Raw genomic sequence first — 21707 nt, 5'->3', positions numbered from 1 at the left:
TTTTAAATGATTTATATTTCATCAAAAAAAAAAATGAGTGACCCGGGCGTAGTCGGGGAATTTTCTAATATCTATATTATTATAAAATTTTTATTAAAATTGAGGTCATGAGTAAATTAATACCAATCCAATCAATTATTAGTAATTATAAAAAATAAAATAAAATTATTATAAAAATATAAAATCAATGATATATGTGTCTTTTCGTTATTTAAAAAAAAGCCCACTTTTTTTTATCAATTATTCGCTTCCAAAATATATTTTTCTCTTTTCAAATACCATTTTTTTTCTACCAATTCTAGTATCAATTATTAGAAAGTGAAAAAACTGATATGTATTTTGAATAAAATCATTTGAAATATATTAAATTTATTGCTGTCAAGAGTTAAAATAAAAATATTTTAAAATTTAAATTCATTGAAAAGTGAATATTTACCACAACTTGCCAGGAAGACCAGAGGAAATATCCTCACGTTGACTTCCACAGTTCCACTTTGAATGAAATGGAAATTTCAATAAGTTTGGCTAAAATTTCCCATTCCACTAACTAAGAAATTAATATTTAATTACTCAGTTACCCATGTTGTTCTTGATCTATACGCTTTTGTGCTTGCCTGCTATGGTGCTCCTTTCTCCTGTTGTTGTCTGAGACTAGCAAAAATAAAAACTCTTTGATTCAACAGCCTTTGATTTAAGTTTCTTATTGCTCTTTCTCCCTCTCGTTGTTAAACACTCGTCTTCTTCTCTAGTTATTAGAATTAGAATCTTGTGCAAAACTATGGGGAACGTTTGCTCTATTTCTTTGTCGTGTGATACCATAATTTCCCGCTGCTGGGATTGTGTTGCTGGACAAGTAATCTACGCCTGCCATCTTCAAGAAAACCTTGCTGACTTGAACACAGCTCTGGACGAATTAAAGGAGCGAAGGAATGATGTGATGAGGAAAGTCGACATCGCTGTACAACAAAAATTGAGGCCGCTGGATGAAGTTGGAGGATGGCTTTCAAGGGCAGAAACTATGATACATGAAGTTGATGAACTGCTTATTGATGGTCCTGAAGAAATCAAGAATTTATGCATGGGAGGCTGTTGTTCCAAGAATTACAAGTCTACCCTCAATTTCAGCAAAAGAGTGGCCAAAAGCGTACGTGATGTTAAGGATCTAAAGGGAAAGGGAGCTTTTGAAGTGGTAGCTACGGAGGCACCTGCAGCTCCGGTGGTTCCAAGACCGAGCGACTCTGCCGTAGGCTTGGAATCCATGTTTAATAAGGTCTGGAGTGCCTTTGAACAAAAGCATGTGGGAATTATTGGCTTATATGGCGTTGGGGGAGTTGGCAAGACTAGGCTCTTGACTGAAATCAATAACAAGATTGGTGTTTCATCAGGTGGATTTGATGTGGTTATTTGGGTTGTGGTGTCTAAAGGATTTTATGTTGGAAAGGTCCAAGATGATATTGCAAAGAGGATTGGCCTTTTTAATGGAAATTGGAATGATAAAGCTCCCGAAGAGAAAGCTACAGACATCTACGGGATTTTGGGAGAAAAGAAATTTGTATTATTGTTAGATGATATATGGGAAAGAGTTGACCTGTCCAAGATAGGAATACCTGTCCCGACTAAAGAAAATGGTTCCAAACTAATTTTTACAACTCGTTCTACTGCGGTCTGTGGCCAAATGAGAGCTCATGAGAAGATTCAAGTGCAATGTTTGCCTGAAGAAGAGGCTTGGAAATTGTTTGAGGAACATGTTGGTAAAGATGTCTTTGATAGTCATCCAAATATTCGTGGGCTAGCTCAAGAAGTGGCCAAAGAATGTGGAGGATTACCGCTTGCACTCATCACTATCGGTCGTGCCATGGCTTGCAAGAACACACCCGAGGAATGGAAATACACAATTGAAGTCTTGAAGAAATCAGCCAATTTTGTTTTTCCAAACATGGGCGAAGAGGTATATCCTCTTCTAAAATTCAGTTATGATAGTTTGCCAAATGACATGGTTCGAACTTGCCTCCTATATTGTAGCTTGTTCCCGGAAGATTTTCGAATTCTTAAAGAATCGCTGATAGATTTGTGGATAGGAGAAGGATTTTTGGATGAACATGACAGTCAAGCTCAAAATCAAGGACACCATATCATTGGTTCTCTCATTCATGCATGTTTACTGGAAGGAGTAGATGATTGGTATATAAAAATGCATGATGTGATTCGTGACATGAGTTTGTGGATAGCATGTACGTGTGAAGCAGAGAAATGGAGGTTTTTTGTGCAAGCAGGTTATCATTTGACTCAAATGCCAGAGGGTGGAAGATGGAAAGGTATGCGAAGAATGTCATTGATGAGAAACGAGATTGAAAATCTAACAGAAGCACCTAACTGTTCCGATCTTCAAACTTTGTTTCTCAACAATAATCCTCAGTTGAAGGTGATTCACAATGATTTCTTCCAATATATGTGTGGCCTAAAAGTTCTAAGCCTTAGAGGAAGTCTTGGTATAACAGAATTGCCAGTGGGGATTGCAAAATTGGTATCTCTAGAATATCTCGACCTATCATCTACAAATATAAGAGAGCTACCAATTGAATTGAAGGCTTTACAAAAGCTGAAGTGTTTGAACTTGAGTTACATATACTGTGGCATCACAATCCCAAGAGGGTTGATATCTAGTTTCTCAAAGCTGCGAGTATTGAGAATGATTGGCTCTTATCTTTCCGATGAGGCAGTAGAAGAAAGCCATGAATGCTTGTTAGAAGAATTGCAGTGCTTGAATCACTTGAATGCATTGTCCTTGTCTATAACAAGTGCATTTGCTCTTGATAGATATTTGAATGCAGAAAGATCACACAGCTACACTGAAGAAATTGGGCTCGAGATTTTGAACGGCTCAAAGCAATTGAATATTTTATCTTTAGCGAATATCAAGTCTCTACATACTCTAGCAGTTCGGGGATGTCGAAGTTTGGAAGAAGTGAAGATGGAGTGGGCAGGGGAAGGAAGAATGATAAAAGCACAGAGCCACATTCAAACCTCTGTCATTGCAACCCAACATTGCTTCCAAAGCCTTCACCATGTATACATATACGGATGCTTAAAATTGAGGGACATAACATGGCTTATTCTCGCTCCAAATCTGAGGACTGTTGATGTAGTAGACTGCAATGAAATGGAAGAAATAATCAGTGAGGTAAAACTGAGTCAGGTGGCAGGGCTTGTAGGAACTTTAACCCCATTTGTGTCACTCGAATATCTTACTTTAGGTTTTCTCCCAAAATTGAAGGGCATTTACAGGAATGCACTACCCTTCCCATGTATCAAGAAAATTAAAGTTGGCAATTGCCCAATGCTGAGGAGACTTCCGCTAAACTCTAACAGTGCAAAAGCAAACAAAATCAGCATTGAAGGAAAGGAAAAGTGGTGGAAAGAGCTGCAATGGGAGGATGAATCTACTAGAAATGCTTTTCTTCCTTGTTTCATCGCAATTTAAAGAAAGGCATGAAATTGCAAGTAAGTAATCTTACATTTACCTTTCTCCATCTCTGTTACTGTTGTCTTGAACTTCTTGTGTCATATATAACTTGCTTTGGTTGAAAATACTACGCAGAACTGTTGTGGGGAATGTCTACGTCCAATGCTTCACTGTTTTTGAAGAAATTTAGTTATCGTCAGCCAATTTATCATGAAGCTTGCTAAACATACTGTTGCTTGTAGAGAGTAATTTTAAGAAGATCTGATTTTTCCTTTTTAGCGGACTAAGAAAGACTCTAAAGCTCGTCTGTGTGCCCCAACAAATGTAGCTGCTGAGCCAGAAAATAAGGTCGTTCGTAATCATTGTGGTCTAGATTATAATTACTCGTTCCTTATTCGGATTCCTTGTTAAAGTGTTGCTTTTCTGTTGTAGACCTTGGGATTATTTGTCTTTAAAACATATTTACTTTTGTTTACCTATTTTTTTTCTTGAATGAATGTTGTCACACTCTCAATCTAAGGTATAGTATGATCATATTATTTTAAACTAAAATTCTAAGGGAATACGAAATTTTCTTTGTTAATCATTTAAAATTTTTTAACAATATAATTTATGAAAGAAAAATTTATATATTTAATCTAATTAATAATATATTTCTATATATATCAAAATATAAACAAAAAAAAATTTAAATATAAAACTACTAAATATTATTTTTTTAAAATAATTATATAAACAAATTATTGAATCAATTATTATAATGTTCTGTTACTATCAAAATAATATCTAAAAATTAAATAAAAATTTATTTTTTGAATTTATTTATTTATTTATAAAATGATCAGAGTCCATAGGCTCTTAATCCATTTTGTTTTATAAAATAAAAAAAAAAACACATAAATAAATGATTTAATGTAGTTGGTTAACTAAATTCAAAGGGGTCAACACCTTCCTTTTGAGAGCTCAAAAACGCTTCATGAAGATGGAAGGTCATTGCCAAGGCACACGCTTTTTCGCAATCGACAACAAACCGAACCTGCCTCCTTTGTTCTTTTCTATAATACTTAAAATAATGGTGATAAGATGCCGTTAATCAAATAATTCATTTTAAAAAAGATTAAATTATTGAATAAAAAGGAAGAAAACATACGTATCCCTAAAAATGCTTTAAGCATCATTATTAATAATTAAAAATTAATAATTAGAAAAGTTTGATATTATTCTGTTTCTCTCGTGACAGAATTATATTGCTTCCTTCTTGATGTTCTAAAATGGTCTAACAAAAAAACCACAGATCATGTAGCCCAATTCAAGCATATACATTACAAATGCAAGATTTTTTGCTTGTTGATTCCCCCTTTTTTTATAGTTTGAAAGGATAAAAAAATTGTCCTAAAAAAATCCTATTGATTACAACTTAAGACTTCATCTTGAGAGCAAATGCTAGTTTTTGTTGTAGACTAGATGTGTATATTTATATACTAGTATGTTACGGTAAAACCAATTAGTAATATAGATTAGCAAGTTCATTAACTCTGAATAGTATTTAGCAATATATTTTTATAATACCTAAGAGATCGTAACTTAAAAATAACAAATGAAGTTATAAATATTAAAATTCAAAATTTAAATTTATTGGATGTCATCTTTTAAATTTAATTATATGAACTAATTCAGCTAAACTTTGGATCCATCTCTTTACTAATGTTGTTGCAATATTTGACATTGAAATTCTTGATCTCTACCCAAGATTAATTTCATAAAGAATCAAAGCCCCGAAAAAATGTAGTAAAATTGCGCAATGGGTTATTTTCTATTTTTTTTAGGTACATACATGGAGATATAAAGGAAGAGTGAAGATTCTAACCTTGAAGAATGAGGGATCCTACTACTTGTAAATTAATGTGTCTATCTTCATTTATTATTTCATGTCAAATAAATGTAAAATAAAATAATTATCATATCAAAATTCGTATTTACATGTCAAATATAAAATAAATTTTTTTATTTTTATTAAATTTTATATATAATTTTTATCAAAATTTTAAATTGTACTACTTTTGTTTTTTTTTTTTTTTTTTTCATATCCTACCTAGGAGAAGCTTATAGCTTTTGAGTATTACCAGATGGCAACAATCAAAGTGATATCAAATGCCAAACAAAATGGACAAAACAAATAAGGGAAAAACAAAAATAAAGAACTCATAATCACATTTACACTTGCTTCTGAGTTCTGTAATTGAGATGTAAAGGATTTCGGCCACTAGACTTTCAAGGTTTAAATTTAGGAATTTCATGTTTTCACCATATTAATAATTCTTTGAAAAATTACTTTCAGTTTTCCAATTTTCTAAACAATCCCACCAAAATTAATTAAATTTTGTAAATGAAATTCACAAAATAAAGAGAAAATCTTGCTATTTGACCAGAACATAAATCCCTCTACATCTAAAACCTAAAGAAAAATTTAGGGTATTTGAAATTCAATATTTTTTTTCTTCAACATATGACCACTTTAATCATGTCATGAGCATAGCATGTGTTAAAGACAAATGCTAAATATTTTGTGAAATCTTCATGTAAATTTTACGCGACATCTAACAATTGATCAATTTTGAACGAGATTTTTATTACTTCTGTTAAAAAATACATTTTAAATTAACACTAAAAAGGATATTGATGATTTTATGTGGTGTACACATGATATGATCCATAATATTAATAAAATATCACATATATAAAAATCAATTAAATTAGCGTTATTATCTATTATTTTAAAGAAAAATAAAATTTAAAATTTGAAGATCAAACCTTTCTTTTCTTGAATTTTTCATTAAAATAAATAAATAAATAAAAAGATTGAAATGCTTTATGCAAACCACAATGTCCCATTGGCCTCAATGAAAAATTGTTAATCAAACATCCAAAGTACAACATCAAAACTTAAACCCAGGCTTTAGTTGGTATATATTTCCATCTTTTTGCACTGTGCTTGAATGTTTTCAATGAGTTAAAATATGTGAAATTGGTTGATATACATAGAGGTGAATCTCTCCTAGCATAATCAGTATCCCGAAGCTAACGAAAACTTCAAATAAAAAAATAAAAAGTTTAAATGAATTTTTGTGATATATTTATTTATAAAATTAATTACACTTTTGGTGCATGAATTTTAGAAAAAAAAATTATATAAATTGATATCTAAAAAATAAAATGTACAATTTATTCCTTGAACTTCATAAAATGTATAATTTGTACCATTAACTTTCAAATTATATAGTATTTTAATCCCAACTCTAATCTGTTAACTATATTAACTTATATACATAGCATTTGACAAATATTTTCGAATTATGTATTTACTATACATATTGTCAACATGTTTTTTTTAATAAAAAAGATCTAAAAAATATATTTTACTTAAACCATAAAAATTATTTAGGATAGGTCAATTATTATTTATCATGTGGTATCTGTAAAATATTTTTACAAAATATTTAATATTTTTATTTAATAAAAAACATACATATAATAAAATTATAATAGTTACATATCATATAGGCTAGTAAAATTAACAATATTAAAATTTAGATTAAAATAATACATTATTTGAAAGTTTTAAGTGTAAATTAGATATTTTATCTATTTAAGTACCAATTTATATAATTATCAAAGTTTAGATAAAAAATTGTAATTAACTCCTATTCATATAAGTTGGATTATGGAAGAAAATTTTAAAATTTTAATTCTTTTATTTTATTTCAAAAAAATTGAATTCATACTCTTTGAGCAAAATATATATACTTATCATTAAATCAAATGTTTTATTTATTTATTTTTAATTTATCTACATACTTAACAAATTTTGAAAGATCCTAATAAAGGTTTAAAATGGGATGAATAACAAAATTAAGCAGCTATGGGATGAATTACTAATTAGTCAAAGGATTTTGATTTAATTGAACAAAGAGAATTGAAATTTTGGACTATGTATAATATAAACCTACTTTTTACTTCATAAGTTTCATCTTTTCAATTTTAAGATTTAAATATGAGATTTTTAAATTAAAAATTTTCAATATTAAACATTGAATGTATATCCCTCTTAAAATATAAGCAAACGTTTCTAGTCTAGAAATTTATTTATAATAATATTTTTTATTTGAGAAGGGATCAACTTAGATAGTGTAATATTTTTTTTAATTTTATATATTTTTTAAACATTAATTTAAAAAAAATTCAAGAGATGGGATTAAATTGTTATTTTTTTACTTTTCTTTCTTATCCTTTGAATTAATTAAAATCGAGGGTTAGAAAATGTGTAATATTAAAAAATTTTTATACTATGTAAGTTGATCATTCTTCCTTTTTATATTTATATTAGTAATTATGAAATTTTTTTCTTAAGAAACATTTAAAATTAATTTATTTTTTTAAGAAGTATTAATATTTTGGGTAAAGTAGTTTTTTTTTTTAAATAGTTACTAAATTATTAAAATTTTTAATTTAATCACTAAAATTTAAATGATTTTTTTTTCTTATCCAACTATTAATCTTTAATAACATATTGATATAATATTGCTACGTAAATAGTAGATGTCATGTGATATTAGATATCATTTGATATATCATGTGACATTGTTGATAATTAGTCTAATATGTCATTATTATCACGTTATTATTGCTACATCAACCGTCGTCTCTAATAACATGTTGATTTAATATTAATATATTAATTATTACGTCATTTGATATCTCATATGTTATTATTGACGTGATATTATAAATTTAAATAAATTAAAATTTTTAACATGATATCACATAATATTTGAGAATTAACTTGTCATTATCACGCTAGCATCGCATTAAAGTATAATGGTTGGGTGATAAAACAAAATTCTTTACTTAAACTTTAATCATAAATAAAAAAATTTTAATAATTTAATCATCATTTTAAAAACAGGACTATTGTTGAGGAACCAAAGCATTAATTTTTCTGTTTTTCTGTTGAGTTTTCTAATTTGGCGGGAAATCGTTGTCGGAGCAGTTTCTGCATTCGGGTGGGTCCTACCCTTGTCTGCAATCATATTTCTTCTTGAATCAACAATCTCTGTTTCTCTCACTCGCTTAATCTCACTCTCCCATCGATTACCTACAAGTGGCTTGCACACATACGGACGTGAGAATCACGAACACTGTAAAAAGAGTGGGGTAAAATGTTAAGGGATTGGCGACCGTAAACCACAAAGTCCACGAGGGTTTAGTCAAAAGGTCGTAAGGGACCCACACGGTTATGATATTTGTCTGTTAACTCTTTGGAGTTTCCTGTTTGCTTTGCTCGGCGATCCGCCGGTGCTACTCTCTCAGTACTTGCTTAATTATTGAGTTTACCTTTTCATTTTTTTATTTAGTAATTCTTTTTCATATATAATATTTTTATAGTTATTTTTTAATATATTTGATATATTTTATTTTATTAATTTTGTTTCTAAAATTTAAAAATTCTATTAACATTGGATGAATAATTTCTCTTTTATCAAGTTCATTAGAATCATCATGAAATTTTAATGTAATTTAATTACAATTATAAAATTTTAACTTATAATAAATAGTCTTTAATAATTTATTTTCTAAATAATTAATAGTACCATTTTCTTTTTTTTTTCTTTTTTTATACAATTCATCTTTCTTTGATTTTAAAATCAAAAAAATTTGAATGAAATTAAAGATAATGATATGTAAGTAAAGATGACAAAATAATTTATATTTGATGAATTTTGACTTATTTTGTTATAATAGGGTCGGATTATTATGAAATCAAAGGTTGGATTGGATTTTTTCTTTAGGGTCGAGTTCGGGTTGAAATTACGTTTTTGGTGGCACTACCTTGATCAAACCCAGACATATATAAAATAATTTATTATTTATTTAATTTATACTTATATTTCTATTATATTAATAAAATTATTATTTAATATTTTAATTTAAAATATTAACTTAATAAAAATAATATATTTATATATAATTAAAATATAATTTATATTATAAATATTTTATAAATATTATATCAAATTAAAATTATTAAATTAATTTCAAATTAAATTAAATATTAAAAATAATATTTTAATATTAAATCAAATATAAACAAAAATATTAAAGGGACGGGTCAAAATCAAGTATAGCCAAAGAATACTCCAACCCATTACCATTCCTATATGTAAGCTGGTGCATAATTAGTTACAAGTTGCATTTTCTTTTCATGATAAAGCTAAACATGTGCTAAATGTTATCGTTGTTATTATTATTATCAATTTTTTTATATTTTCTCCTCTAGATTTGTGAGGGTAGGTTCACTATTGAGATTATGTAGACAACATGTGATTTTTGTCTTGTGCAAGAAATTCAATCTAAATGCCAATGCTCTAGCTTAGACTTAGTTTGATCTGGTCTAACTTAAGAACCCCGCACCACCCCCCTTAAACATATATCAAGATCAAGAATTCAATATGCATAGTTTCCAAAAGTATCCATAAATTGAATCGGATGAAGATTAATTAATTGATCAGATTGATCTCTTCATTTAAGTTAGAACTATTATTAAAATATATATTTATATTTTATATGTTTCAAAATTTTAAAATTTTAAAATTCAAAATTTATAAAATTTTATTTTTAAAAAGTTTTAATTTGATTATTTTATTAAAAATAATGGTCAAAGTTAAGTTCGTTTGATCCAGAAAAGCAATAAAGGAACAGAAAAATATTATTCATTTTCTTGACTTTCGATTTAAACCATTATAAGCACCACATTTAATCCAAAAATAACCATGTCTGGTTTCTTGTTCAACTAACCAATGGCCTACGTTGTTTATATATTAGGTCCTTGGTTGCTCCCTCCTCATTAGGGTAAGTTTTTCTTTATAAGAATAGCAAATATTAATTTGGTGACAATATTGAAATTACAAGTTGTTTTTATTTCTTTGTTGATTAATATAACTTATAAAATGCCAAAAACTTCTCTTTCTACATTACTAATTCACTATACTATCTAAATTATTCATGCATGCTGACTGTAATTGTTTGCAAAAATACCCTAAAATTGGTTCCAAATACTTTTTTTCTTCAACCAAAAATAATTGCCTACATTGTCATAGATTAAGGTCAATAAATCTTAATTTAAAGATTGTGAAATTTAAAGTAGTTTATAAAATTATAAATTATGATTGAAAAAAGTAAATAAGTCATTTAATCTTACATGATATTAAAAGGGCATTATTTCTCACACTCGTAGAAGTACATGTATTCATACATATTCAAAGATATTACGAACTAAAAAATTTAAAGCTCAATTCAATTAATTCATATAGTTATTTTTAAGACTTAGCATTCAATATATCTAAATTTTAAAACCTTACAATCCATTTTTCTATCAATCTCTTTTTTACCAAAAAACATTATGAACAAGAGATAACCGACATGATTCAAATTAAAAATAATTTTTTGAATAATTCCAATAAACTAGAAACCGATTTTTAAGTTCCCACCAAGTATTGAGGTGAAAATCAATTAATTAAGCTAGCTAGCTATTAATGGATTACGTTTTTAATTTTTTTCAAGTGAAATTACAAGAATAAAAGAAGTTAAAATTATAATTAATTAAATATTATATTTATATAAAAAAATCATTGAATAATCAATCAACAAATTAGAATATAATTAAACAAATCCAACATAAAATTAAATTAAACCCAGACATAATAAAACCTGAACTTAATACCTCAAGACTAAAAAATTTCCTCCTTGATTTTAAGCTAAGGTCTCATTGTACGTGTTTAGTTTTTTGGTAAGATATTTATTGATATAATTAGATAGCATTGAGGTCTTATTTGACCTAAGAAGGCATATTAAATTCCATGGATTAGAGTAATTTATAGAAGAATGTAACAAACAGAGATTGTGGCACAAGACATAGATTTCCTTGTCCCATGAAGCGTAATGAAAACGGCAATAAATCTTGAAAATTGCTTCATTGTTTTGATTGATAATGAAAACTTATCAATTACGAAGCTAAAACTTGCACCCAATGAAAACGAATTTACATGGAAAATCATCAATTTTCGGTGAAAGTGGGGCAACCTGAGAAAAATGAGTCACCTTTGAAAATTCTTAAATCTTAGTCTTCTCAAGTTTGAGCTTGTGATTAAAAGGGTCATATTTTTGTGGCTAAACAAATTTAAGCAATCGAATTTTAACAGTTTCAAACCTTCCATGCATCTTATTTTATTTTATTTTTTTGAGAATAAGGGAAGATATTGTTGATATTGAGATTCGAATTTCAAATCTATCCAATTCTTTTTTTATAAGTGATTATATAAATAAATTTAACTAAATTTCATATTCATGCATATTAATTTATTAGTACAAAATTTTCAATATTCACTTTGTTTTCATAGCAAAGGTAAGGAGAACCACTCAAAATCAAAATCAAACACATTTTTCTCTGACCTATATGTCTTTTAACTATCAATTTTAGAATAAAAACTCAACGATAATCACAAATGCATAATCATTCAATTATTGAATAAAAGGGAAGAAAACATACATATCCCTTAAAATGCTTTAAGCAACATTATTAATAATTAAAAACTAATAATTAGAAAAGTTTTATATTGTTATTTTTCTGTCCTGACAAGATTAGTATAAAGCTTATGTTGATATGTTTTGATTTTGTTCTGTTTTGTTTTGTTAGAGGATCTTTTCTATAGATAATAGTACAGGTAAAACAGAATAAAACCTAAAAAAACCTTATTCCCTCTACCTACTGCCACTTTGGACCACCCACCAAACCCATGCACTAGAATCAACCATCAAATAAAGGATACAAATGAAAAGTAGATTAGAAAGATTAAAAAAAAAGAAATAAAAAAGAGAAAATGAGTGGAAGGATAAGCTTAAAGGGTTTAAAAATATAAGTAAAAAAAAAACAAAAGAAGAGAAAGGTTGGCGGGCGGCAACTAAAGGTGAGAAATAAAGGAAAGAACGGAAGACGAAACCTAAGGGTTTAGTTCACTTTTATTATACATTGTAACATTTTAGAAAATTAAAAAAGAAATATAAGAAAGTAAAGATTAAGCAATTTTAGCCTAATTAAATCTAAACTTTTTAGTTCTGTCAAATGTTAAATTAATAAGGTGTTTTGGAATATAGTATAGTATATTTTTTACCATTTATTACATATATAAGTTGTGTTATATATGTATATTTTTAATATTAAATTTAAGATTAATGATTTTATTCATTTACATAGAAAATTGATGATGATGATGATGATGATGATGATGATGATGATGATAAAAGATATTATTATAAAATTTTTCAATAATTGGAAGCGGATAATTTTTAGTGATATATTTTTTTCAAAATTATTCTTAAGATAAAAAATAATTTAATGGAGAATATATTGAAAATAGTATATGCCTATATATTTTTCTAGCTTGAAAATTAAATTCAAGGAATTTTTAAAAATTCAAAATGAATTAAAACCACATATGTATACTATTAATTATATTTAAATCATAATTTTATTTTATATTAAAATATTATGATTTTAAATAATTAAAAAATATAAAATATTTTACTAATTACTTATTATTTTATTTGAGAATGTGTGAATTTAAATTTTTGTTTGAAAAACATACATATTTATTATTAAATTAAAAATTTAAATGATTTATATTTCATCAAAAAAAAAAAAAAAAAGAGTGACCCAGGCGTAGCCGGGAATTTTCTAGTATCTACATTATTATAAAATTTTTATTTAATTTGAGGTTTTGAGTAAATTAATACCAACTCAATCAATTATTAGTAATTATAAAAAATAAAATAATATTATTATAAAAATATAAAATCAATTATATATATATGTCTTTTCGTTATTTAAAAAAAATGCCCACTTTTTTTTTAATCAATTATTCGCCTCCAAAATATATTTTTCCGTTTTCAAACTACCATTTTTTCTACCAATTCTAGTATCAATTATTAGAAAGTGAAAAAACTGATATGCATGTTGAATAAAATCATTTTAAATATTTTAATTAATTGTTCTCAAGAATAAAAACTATATATTTTTTAAAATTTAAATTCATTGAAAAGTGAATATTTACCACAGCTTGCCATCATAGGAAGATCACAGGAAGTATCCTCACTTTGACTTCCACAGTTCCATTTTGAATGAAATGGAAATTTCAATAAATTTGATCAAAAGTTAGAATAAAATTTCCCATTCCACTAACTAAGAAATTAATATTTAATTTCTCAGTTACCCATGTTGTCCTTGATCTAACTGCTTTTGTGCTTGCCTGCGATTGTGCTCCTTTCTCCTGTTTGTCGACTGAGACAAGCAAAAATAAAAACCCTTTGATTCAACAGCCGTTGATTCAAGTTTCTTATTGCTCTTTCTCCTTCTCGTTGTTAAACACTCGTCTTCTTCTCTAGTCGTTAGAATTATAATCTTGTGCAAAACTATGGGGAACGTTTTCTCGATTTCTTTGTCGTGTGATACCATAATTTCCCGCTGCTGGGATTGTGTTGCTGGACAAGTAATCGACGCATGCCATCTTCAAGAAAACCTTGCTGACTTGAACACAGCTCTGGACGAATTAAAGGAGCGAAGGAATGATTTGATGAGGAAAGTCAACATCGCTGTACAACAAAATTTGAGGCCGCTGGATGAAGTTGGAGGATGGCTTTCAAGGGCAGAAACTATGATAAAGGAAGTTGATGCACTGCTTATTGATGGTCCTGAAGAAATCAAGAATATATGCTTGGGAGGCTGTTGTTCCAAGAATTGCAAGTCTACTCTCAATTTCAGCAAAAGAGTGGCCAAAAGACTACGTCATGTTAAGGATCTAAAGGGGAAGGGAGCTTTTGAAGTGGTAGCTACGGAGGCATCTGCAGCTCCGGTGGTTGAAAGACCGAGTGACTCTGTCGTAGGCTTGGAATCCATGTTCAATAAGGCCTGGAGTGCCTTTGAACAAAAGCATGTGGGAATTATTGGCTTATATGGCGTCGGGGGAGTTGGCAAGACTAGGCTCTTGACTGAAATCAATAACAAGATTGGTGTTTCATCTGGTGGATTTGATGTGGTTATTTGGGTTGTGGTGTCTAAAGGATTTTATATTGGAAAGGTCCAAGATGATATTGCAAAGAAGATTGGCCTTTTTAATGGAAATTGGAGTGATAAAGCTCCCGAAGAGAAAGCTATAGACATCTTCAGGATTTTGAGAGAAAAGAAATTTGTATTATTGTTAGATGATACATGGGAAAGAGTTGACCTGTCCAAGATAGGAATACCTGTCCCGACTAAAGAAAATGGTTCCAAACTAATATTTACAACTCGTTCTACTGAGGTGTGTGGCCAAATGAGAGCTCATAAGAAGATTCAAGTACAATGTTTGCCCGAAGAAGAGGCTTGGAAATTGTTTGAGGAACATGTTGGTGAAGATGTTTTTGATAGTCATCCAAATATTCGTGGGCTAGCTCAAGAAGTGGCCAAAGAATGTGGAGGACTACCTCTTGCACTCATCACCATCGGTCGTGCCATGGCTTGCAAGAACACACCCGAGGAATGGAAACACACAATTGAAGTCTTGAAGAAATCAGCCAATTTCGTTTTTCCAAACATGGGCGAAGAGGTATATCCTCTTCTAAAATTCAGTTATGATAGTTTGCCAAATGACTTGGTTCGATCTTGCCTTCTATATTGTAGCTTGTTCCCAGAAGATTTTCAAATTCATAAAGAATATCTGATAGATTTGTGGATAGGGGAAGGATTTTTGGATGATCATGACACCATAAGTCAAGCTCGAAATCAAGGACACCACATCATTGGTTCTCTCGTTCATGCATGTTTACTGGAAGGAGTAGATGATTGGGGTATAAAAATGCATGATGTGATTCGTGACATGAGTTTGTGGATAGCATGTACGTGTGAAGCAGAGAAATGGAAGTTTTTTGTGCAAGCAGGTTATCATTTGACTCAAATGCCAGAAGGTGGAAGATGGAAAGGTATGCAAAGACTGTCATTGATGAAAAACGAGATTGAAAATCTAACGGAAGCACCTAACTGTCCCGATCTTCAAACTTTGTTTCTCGACGATAATCGTCAGTTGAAGGTGATTCACAATGATTTCTTCCAATTTATGTGTGGCCTAAAAGTTCTAAGCCTTAGTGGAAGTCATGGTATAACAGAATTGCCAGTGGGGATCGCAAAATTGGTATCTCTAGAATATCTCGACCTATCAAGTACAAAAATAAGAGAGCTACCAATTGAATTGATGGCTTTACAAAAGCTGAAGTGTTTGAACTTGAGTAACATATTACGTCACATCACAATCCCAAGAGGGTTGATATCTAGTTTCTCAAAGCTGCGAATATTGAGAATGATTGGCTCTTATCTTTTCGATGAGGCAGTAGACGAAAGTAATGAATGCTTGTTAGAAGAATTGCAGGGCTTGTATCACTTGAATGCATTGTCCTTGTCTATAACAAGTGCTTTTGCTCTTGATAGATTTTTGAATGCAGAAAGATCACACAACTACACTGAAGTAATTGCGCTTGAGATTTGGAGGGACTCAAAGCAATTGAATATTTTATCTTTAGCGAATATCAAGTCTCTACATACTCTAGTAGTTGGGCGATGTGAAAGTTTGGAAGAAGTGAAGATGGAGTGGGCAGGGGAAGGAAGAATGATAAAAGCACAGAGCCACATTCAAACCTCTGTGATTGCAACCCAACATTGCTTCCAAAGCCTTCACCGTGTATACATATCCACATGCTCAAAATTGAGGGACATAACATGGCTTATTCTCGCTCCAAATCTGAGGAATGTTAAAGTAGCAGACTGCAATGAAATGGAAGAAATAATCAGTGAGGTAAAACTGAGTCAGGTGGCAGAGCTTGTAGGAACTTTAACCCCATTTGTGTCACTCGAATATCTTACTTTAGATGATCTCCCAGAATTGAAGGGCATTTACAGGAATGCACTACCCTTCCCATATATGAAGAAAATTAAAGTTCTCAATTGCCCAAAGCTGAGGAGACTTCCACTTAGCTCTAACGGTGCAAAAGCAAACAAAATCAGCATTAAAGGAAAGGAAAAGTGGTGGAAAGAGCTGCAATGGGAGGATGAATCTACTAGAAATGCTTTTCTTCCTTGTTTCATCGCAGCTTAAAGAAAGGCGAGAAATTGCTAGTAAGTAATCTTACATTTACCTTTCTCCATCTCTGTTACTGTTGTCTTGAACTTCTTGTGTCATATCTAACTTCCTTTGGTTGAAAATACTACGCAGAACTGTTGTGGGGAATGTCTACGTCCAATGCTTGACTGTTTTTGAAGAAATTTAGTTATCGTCAGTCAATTTATCATGAAGCTTGCTAAAAATACTGTGTTGCTTGTAGAGAGTATATTTAAGTAAGATCTGATTTTTCCTGTTTAGCGGATTGAGAAAGACTTTAAAGCTTGTCTGTGTGCCCATCAAATGTAGCTGCTGAACCAGAAAATAAGGTCGTTGGTGATCATTGTGGTATAGATTATAATTACTCGTTCCTTATTCGGATTCCTTGTTAAATTGTTGCTTTTCTGTTGTAGACTTTGGGATTATTTGTCTTTAAAACAGATTTACTTTTGTTTTCCTATTCCTTGTTGGACGAATGCCATCAAACTCCGATAGTACGATCATGTTATTTTAAAATAAAATAATAATATAATATAAAATTTCAATTATTTTAAAATTTTTCAATAAAATAATTTATTTATGTAAAATTTATATCTTTAATTTAATTAATGATACATCTTTATATATCAAAACATAAATAAATAAAAATTTAAATCTTAAATTTAGTAAATATTATTTAAAAAAAAAAACTATATGAATCAATTACTGGATCCATTATTATAGGGTAATGTTACTATATTATCCTAATAACTAGAAAAATAACCCAGTCACACCTGGGTTGTAAAATATTTTTATTTTGATGAAATATAAATTTTTTAATTTAATAATAAATTAAGAATTATCTTTTGCTATTTTGTTGGTTTTTTATTTTTAGAAAATATAATCTTTTAAAAAATAAAAAATTGATATTCTAATTGTGTCACCTAATTAAAATTGGATAGATGTTGGCTTTTATTTTAAATAAGGGAGATTATTTAAAAAATTTGTATAGATTAAATCCAAATTCAATAATATATACATGATAATCCAATCCACTGATATAATATTTATTTATTATTAATATTAATTAATTATCAAATTCAAACTTATTTGTTCATAAAATCAAAGGTCACTAATATCATTATCCATTCAACTCAATTTTTTTTATAAGAAAAAATTGATAATTTTATTATAATAATTTTAACTAATAATAAGTGGACGATATTTTTATAATTAGGACTAGAGGAGGCATTATAGTAACTTTGATCAATTGTGATATCGGATATTTCAATAATTATAATAATAGAGATATTATAATAATTTTGGTTGATTATAAAAAAAGGTGTTACAATAAAATTGGACACATGCATTCGATTGTTAAATAATTAAAAGTATTATGATAATTTCTAATGACATTTTAGTTGATTATGAAAATAAGGGCACTATATTAAAATTTTACACGTGCCAAGTAATAAGCAAATAATTAGAAGGCCATAATTGTCATTTCAAAATGGGTTTATTTTCATTATATAGTTATAAAATTTCAAATAAAATGACATATCAACTTCTTATGAACTAATTACAAGAATATTTTCATAATTATAGTAAATAATATTAGAATCATTTTGATCAATTTTAATGGAAAAGCATTTTTGTAATTATGATAAGAAAATATTATAGCAATTTTGATCAATTATGATAATAAATAATTTTTATAAATATAATTAGAGGGATATTATAATAACTTTAGCTTAATACGATATGAGACGTATTTTCGTAATTATGATATAATGATATTTAGTTATTTTATATTTATAAGATTTTTTTTTTGTTATTTAAGAATAAAAGACATTATAGTAATTTGACATTTATAAGAGAAGTTTTTTTGTCATTTAAGAAATAAAAAAATTATAGTAATGTACATTCAAAAGAAGGGTGTTTTTGTCAATTAAATAGGAGGGCATTGTCATCTTTTTAGTTGCATGTCAAGCGCAATTGGCTAAAAATTAAAGGGGTAAAATTATCATTTCCATGATAGGTTATTTTTATATATAAGTTATAGATATCTAAAAATTAAATTAAAATTTTATTTTTTGAATTTATTTATTTATTTATAAAATGATCAGAGTCTATAGGCTCTTAATCAATTTTATTTTATAAAATAAAAAAGAAACTCACAAAAAAATGATTCGATGAAGTCGGTTAAATAAATTCAAAGGTTGATGGGGTCAACACTTTCCGATCGAGAGGTCAAAAAAGGTTTCTCGAAGATCATTGCCAAGGCACAAGTCACAAGGAAAACAAACCAAACCTATCTCCTCTGTCCTTTTTTATAATTGTTAATTACAATAATGGTGATAAGATGCCTTTAATCAAATAATTATTTAAAAAATATTAAATTATTGAATAAAAAATGAAGAGAACATATCCCTTAAAATGCTTTAAGCATCATTATTAATAATTAAAAACTAATAATGAGAAAAGTTTTATATTATTTTTTTTCTCTCCTGACAATATTAGCATAAATATTATGTTGATATGTTTTGTTTTGTTGGAGGATCTTTTACATAAATAATAGCTTTTTTTTTATAAAGGAAAGTTTTCATGAGCCTGCCTTCTTTTTTTTTTTGTGCTTGATGAGTATTTTATGTAAAATATAAACTATTTTACCAATAGATGTTAACTTAAGTAATAAAAGAATGTTTTTTTTCTTAAAAATTCGATTCCATTAAAATGATGTCGAAAAATAACTTTTTATAAATTTATTAAAGTTAATATAAATAAATTTATTTGAATCAATTTGAAAAAAAATGAACCGTATAAACTTGAAAAAAACTGATTAAATCGATGAATTTTTCTTTGATATTGTTTGTATATATATATTTTCACTTTTTTGATAACAAAGTTAATACTTTTACTTTTTATAAGAAACAATAACATTTAAATGGGTATTATTACATTTTAAAAATTATTTGTTTTTAATCAAATATGAGCTTCTTCACTAGTATTTGTTTTTTAATTTATATCAATATCGTTAGGAGAAAAAAACAAAATAGCCAGTAAAAGTAAGCTACAATAAAAGCTTATTATTACTAGATCTGATAATTTTAGATACAATACGATGATACAATATAAAAATAATATGATAAAAATTATATATATACTTTAAAAAAATTTCGTGTTTATTCATGTCGACACAATTTTTAATACAACACAATTCATGTCATATACGTGTTATAACATCTAAACATGTGATATGATACGAATAACATATTTAATTCAATTTTATTATACGAATACATTTAACATGTTTAATACGTTTAAAATATTTTTTATATTTATTTTAATTTAATATAAACATATAAATATTATTTTAATTTTTAATCTTTTAATTATGATGCTTAATTAGTTATTTAATATCATATAAAAATTATTTTAAACATTTAACTTTGATACTCATTTAATAATTATTATAAAATTATTTTTTATTAATAATATAAATACAATATAAATATTGACATTATTCCTAAACATTATTATTTTATTCTTTAATATTTAATAGTTTATCATTTTGAATTTGATACTAAAAAGTAATATAATTATGTAATATAAATTAATATTTAAATATATATTAAATGAGTTTTAATTTTTTATTTTTTTTAATATATAAATATTTTTTATATTATTAATATATCAAATTTATTAAATTGTAAATGATGAATAATTTATAATTATTTATTATTTTAATTGTGTTCTTGTATTATTTATATTGTATTTAAATAAATTAATTGTATACGTGTTAATCGTATCATGTGACGTGTAACTCCATATTAAACTTGTTGTGTTCATATTTATGATTTAAACACATTTTATAATTTAAATTGTATTTTTATTTTAATAATTCATATCATTATATATGTCAAACACAATGCGAGACGACATGAAAACACGGATTGTTAGGTCTAATCATTACTACAAAATTTTCATATAATGAATAGCAATATTATCCTTATTGTTTTTAGAGACTTTAAGGAAGATTGCTTCTTTCTTAATGTTCTAAAGTGGTCTAATAAAAAATTTATAGATCATACAGGCCAATTCAAGCATATATATTACATATGTAAGATTTTTTGCTTGTTAATTTTTTCCTTATTTTTTGTTATAGTGAAAGGAGAAAAATTTTGATGTTAATTTAAGTGATATAAAGAGTGTGTTATTTTTTTAAAAAAATTTTTGGGTTTGATTCCGTTAAAATGATGTCAAAAATAATTTTTTATAAATTTATTTAACTTAACATTAATAAATTCATTTAAATCAATTCGAAAAAGGATATAACGTATAAACTTTAAAAAATCCTTGCCACTAAATAAATAATTTTTTGTGATTTTTAGCGAAAAGAATTCGCCAAATTAATAAGTTATTATTTGATAATGTCTAAATGCATACTTTCACTTTTATGGATAACGAAATTATGTGCGTGTGATTTATATGAGATTTTGTGTTAATTTAAATCAATTGATTTTAAATTAGTGGTATGTCCTGTCACTAAATAAAAAACAAAATGTGTGATCATTTTACCTTACGAGCCACCAATAATGGACTTATCAGAGGTCGTATAAGTGTTCCAAGTAAATAGGCTGGCGCCTCCACAAAACGAGTTTCAACTCTCCCGTGCACCAGATCCCTGCTGTCAATCCCACCTTTTTACAAAAACTAGTTTGAACTCCCAATCGGAAGGACAAAAAAAAAACAAAAATCAAAAATCAAAATTTCCCTATTACCAGTGCCAAGCGCTTCCTGCCCCGTGCCTACACCCACTCCGTTAGTCCTAGGACCTCTAGTGCCCCAGGACTTTCACATTTTCACACCCTAAAGCACAAACCCCGCTCAAGCCCTACGCACTAACAGCCCCTGCATCAAATTCCCTGAACTTTAGGCACCCTGCCAGAAAACCCCCCAACACCCAGCTAATAATCCCAAGCAACTTCACACCAGACTTGGCTATTACCCCGACTTCTCCCCACATAACC

The 21707-nt window shown here is 28.0% G+C and overlaps 2 pseudogenes across 2 annotated transcripts; both read left to right on the top strand.

The window, feature by feature from the left end:
- Positions 1 to 591: 591 nt before the first annotated feature.
- On the top strand, positions 592 to 3942 carry LOC149518994 (disease resistance protein SUMM2 pseudogene; annotated as a pseudogene). Its single transcript, XR_016341315.1, has 2 exons — positions 592 to 3501; positions 3599 to 3942. The product of XR_016341315.1 is annotated as a disease resistance protein SUMM2 pseudogene (transcript).
- Positions 3943 to 13740: 9798 nt separating this feature from the next.
- LOC111287695 (putative disease resistance protein At1g61300 pseudogene) lies at positions 13741 to 16983 on the top strand (annotated as a pseudogene). Its single transcript, XR_016341314.1, has 2 exons — positions 13741 to 16715; positions 16813 to 16983. The product of XR_016341314.1 is annotated as a putative disease resistance protein At1g61300 pseudogene (transcript).
- The last annotated feature ends 4724 nt before the right edge of the window (positions 16984 to 21707 follow it).

Source organism: Durio zibethinus, chromosome 4, assembly GCF_047325235.1.
Source record: "Durio zibethinus cultivar Kanyao isolate XHJ-2024 chromosome 4, ASM4732523v1, whole genome shotgun sequence".
Lineage (NCBI taxonomy): Eukaryota > Viridiplantae > Streptophyta > Magnoliopsida > Malvales > Malvaceae > Durio > Durio zibethinus.
The sequence above is the reverse complement of the archived record's forward strand: the minus strand, read 5'-3'. Positions and strand labels throughout refer to the sequence as shown.